Genomic DNA, 4,577 nt, shown 5'->3' on the forward strand with positions numbered 1-4,577 from the left:
GAAAAATGGCCAAGAACCAGAGCCTCACAGCCCACCTCCAGGAGAAAGACTCCTTGAACGAACACAATTTAACTCTATATGAATACCACGACAAACCACCGTCCAGTGACCAAGGCTTAACTTTTCAAACCCACGCTCTACAAATGATATTGTTTGGGCCTTTTTACGTGCGAACCCAATATCATTTTGGGTCGTTACAAATTGTGTCATTACATGAACCAATAACAATTTACTACCTATGGTTTGTTATGAAAATGTTGTGAAAAATATTATGGATGTAACACTTTTTTTGCACAATAACTTTATTTTTAGTTATGATTGGTTCCAATATGATATCTTATTATTTTATTTTGACCTATAAGAAATTAACATTTCAACAATTGTGAAAATATTATATCAATTTGTTGTGTTAGTATTTTATGAAACATTGTGAATTGAACAAAGCAAAAATAATATAGCAAAACTACTATAGCTCTACGCATTCAAAAAAAAAAAAAAGGTCGTTGAAATAGTGGAAGTTGAACAAACCAAAAATAGTAGCTCTTTTTATATATAGATAATATAATATAAAACAAAAACAAACTGGTGTACTTAAGAAGAAAAAATCCATCTCACCGGATTAACCAAATGCCTTGAATAAGTATCAAAAGTTTTTTAGTAATATTAAAATGAGTCAAAAAAACTTGAATAAACCAAAACAACAAAAACAATGGAGTAAGTCAACTTTATTAATAAAAAATAAAAATCACAACAACAACGACGACAACAACAACGATTTATAAAAAAAACATTATTAAAAATAAGGTGCAAGGTAATATCTAATCCCCTATAAGAAAGAACAAAACCTTAAACGAAAATTTCATCAAAAAAAAAAAAAAAACCTTAAACGAAAACAGCCTAAAAACTCTTTCTTCACTTGTTCACATCCCGACACTCTTACTCTTCATTCTCTCTCTCTCTCTCTCTCTCTCTCTCTCTAAAATCTCATCCATTCATGGCTGCTTCATCGCTTCTCTCTCTTTTGTTTCTCATCTCAACATTACTCTTAGCTTCATCTTCACTATCCGTAGCTCCCAATCCCACCACCTTCACCATTCCTCTCTCACCCATCTTCACCAAACACCAACCCTCTGATGCAATCAAAACCCTCAATTCCCTCGCCTCTTCTTCTCTAACCAGAGCTCACCACCTCAAGCACCCCAAATCAAAACCCCCACTTACCAAAACCAAAGTGTTTTCTCACAGCTACGGAGGCTACTCAATCTCTCTTAGCTTTGGCACACCCCCACAAACCATTTCTTTCCTTTTAGATACTGGCAGCAGCCCTGTTTGGTTCCCTTGCACTTCACAATATTTTTGCACCGATTGTCACATAGACCCATCAAAAATCCCATTGTTCATTCCAAAACTATCATCTTCTTCAAAATTTATCGGTTGCCAAAATCCCAATTGTGCTCGGATTTCAAGCTCAAATTCCTTGTCTGGTTGCCAAGGCTGTAATTGTTCACAAGCTTGCCCTTACTTTTTTGAATACGGTATAGGCTCAACTAATGGGCTATTACTTTCCGAAACCCTCGGTTTTTCTGAGAAACTCTTCACTAATTTTCTTGTTGGGTGCTCCATTTTCTCGACCACGCAGCCACCCGCTGGCACTGCCGGGTTTGGTCGAACTCCAGAATCGTTGCCTTCCCAATTGGGTCTCAGTAAATTCTCTTACTGTTTAATTTCTCAACGGTTCAACGACACATCGGAGAGCAGTGACCTCGTTTTGTATCGAGGGTCTAGTTCTGATGCCAAGACCCCTGGCCTAAGCTACACGCCGTTTAGGAAAAACCCATCTTTTTTTCCTGAGTTCTATTATGTTGACCTTCTTAAAGTCATTGTGGGCAGTAAGTCAGTTAATATTCCTTACAAATATTTAGTGCCTGAAAATAACGCTAATGGTAACGGTGGCACTATCGTGGACTCTGGGACCACTTTCACCACCATGGAAAAGCCAATATTTGGCGCCGTGGCAACGGCGTTTGAGGCAGAGATGGGTAATTTTACTAGAGCTTCTGCTGACGTGGAAGCTTCGACTGGTACGAATCTATGTTTTAATATTACGGGGTTAAAATTCGAGAAGATTAAATTTCCGGAATTAACCTTTGAGTTTAAGGGTGGGGCAAAGATGGAATTACCGGTGGTGAATTATTTTGTACCTGTTGATGTTGGTAATTCTAGCTTGGTGTGTGCTTGACCATTATGACGGGCAGTACAGTTGATTCGGTCGGGCCAGCGATCGTTTTGGGAAATACCCAGCAGCAGAACTTTTACGTGGAGTTTGATTTGAAAAATGACAGATTTGGCTTTCGGAAACAAACTAGTAATAAAAAGTGAGCTTGGACTAAACTCAATTTTAGGCAAAGATGGTAATGCCAGAAAATAATATTGCCTTGCTAAAAAAAAAATAATAATAATAATTTGCCAGTTCAGCTCATCCTTTCGGTTTTTGAATGTAACTAGTTGCTAACGAGTGTTGTTGTACATGTGCGATGCACAGGATACTGAAATAAATATTAAAACTATTTAGTTTACTTGAAAGTACTGTGACTTGAAAATGATAACAAAAAACTTAGGCTACCTGAATACAATTCATATATAGTTAAATCCATTACTATAAAAGAGCTCTTACATTTGTTTTGATTAGTACTAATAATTTTAGAAGATAAAATAATTACTACACGTACAGTATAAATATATAATTGCTATTAATGTAGTTACTTTTTAAAATTAAGCCTATGACATATACCTAACCAATTGTGACTCAAAAAGCTCTTACATATAGGCACTTTGAACAATCCTTTTTATATGAGAATAGTGAAAAATGTTCAAATCATTATCATTATGTGCAAGGATATTGTGGTAATCATATGAAAGATGGACGGAAAACTTCTTCAAATTAGTTAATGAATATAACCCCAACAAAGTAAATCTAGAGGACATACTGCAATAAGCAAACTAAGATTATGATAATTGGTAAATGGCAAATGAATGTGGTGGCACTCTAGAAACTAATTTATAGGTTGAAAATTTCAACTCTAGTATCTTCAAATAAGAGGCCATATTTAATTTGAAAATTGTATAAAAAATTTTAGAACAAACCTTATTTTGGGTTCTTGCATCTATAGGACCTGAAAGATGAAGAGAAGCTATTGATGTCATTGAAAATTAGTCCTGAGGGCTAACCTCATATAAAACATCTTTCCTATATGTGTGTATATATATATTATACACATAGAACTTTAGAAAACCATGAAAATACAAACTTCCTGTGCAGTCCAACCTTCCTTCATAGAACTTTCAGAAAGTCATGAAAAATACAAACCTAGTAAAATTCACATAATTAAGCTCATTAACCATATAATTTGTTACAATAAAAATAACCAATTAGAATGGTCACAATGTATCTCTTGTGTGCCAAGCACAGAAACCTAATCGATGATGATGATAATAATAATAATAATAACAATAATAAAAGAAAAAAAAAGAAGCATAGTCCATATGAAACACTAAACATAACAATTTGATCCCAATTTGCGACCAACATCAAAACAAAGCTATAACTAAATGCAAAAACTTAAAGGACTTGTTAACACATAGTACTGATGAGCCGAAGCATAGCTCATAAGAATTATGAAACACTAAACATAACAATTTGACCCCAATTTTCTACCAACATATATATATATATATATATAAACTATAATTGAACGCAAGAACTTAAAGGACTTGTTAACGCATAGTAACGATGATATGGAGATGTTGGAGTCTAGCTACACATTCCTGGGGACCTAAGAATCATATTGCCACTACTTTCTAATGAGGGAAAAAAAGAAAGAAAAGAACACAATGGAATTTCATGAAATCAAAGACCTTCGGGTTGAAACCATTGTTGGAGAAGATACTAGAGACAAAGGAAAAGCCACTACAATGTTGCTTGCATTTAGGGTTTGTTGACTTCCATCTCAAAGTGGAGCCACTAGTAGTGTGGTTCAAGTAGGGTTTGGGAAGGGTGGAGGCGCATGTTTATGGTTTTTATGTTTTACCAATTAGAGTTTGTAGCGTGTTCTTTTTTTTTCTTTTTCTTTTTTAATGATTATAATGTGGAAAATTGTGATGCCTCCAAGGTGAGGTGTCACAATATTATGAAGTCAACAAAAAGACAATTGGGCTTCGATTATATTTATATATATATATATATATATATATATAGATTAAGGAGGATACTCATTTTGTATCTTGTGTTTGTTAATAAAAGCTTTTATTCTTAATAATAATACTGCCAAAAAGGATTGGTTATATTCTGTATGGGCACATTACGTAAGTGAATGATGCTCTGGATTGAGAGGCAAAGATAATGGTGGTGACATTAAAAAGAGGTTGTTTAATTAAGAGAAAAAAGTGACGTATTTTGTTTTTATTTTCAGTTTTCAATGGGGTCCATTACTAAAAAATTGGTTTGACTTTATTCTTTGTACTCATTTTTTCATTTTCAGTATACAAAAAAGTGAGTTGAAACTTTGAATACAAAAAAT

At 34.1% G+C, this 4,577-nt stretch overlaps 1 pseudogene; it reads left to right on the top strand.

The window, feature by feature from the left end:
- Positions 1-909: 909 nt before the first annotated feature.
- On the top strand, positions 910-2,540 carry LOC126692241 (probable aspartyl protease At4g16563; annotated as a pseudogene).
- Positions 2,541-4,577: the final 2,037 nt, after the last annotated feature.

Source organism: Quercus robur, chromosome 7 (assembly GCF_932294415.1).
Source record: "Quercus robur chromosome 7, dhQueRobu3.1, whole genome shotgun sequence".
In the NCBI taxonomy this organism is placed as follows: Eukaryota; Viridiplantae; Streptophyta; class Magnoliopsida; order Fagales; family Fagaceae; genus Quercus; species Quercus robur.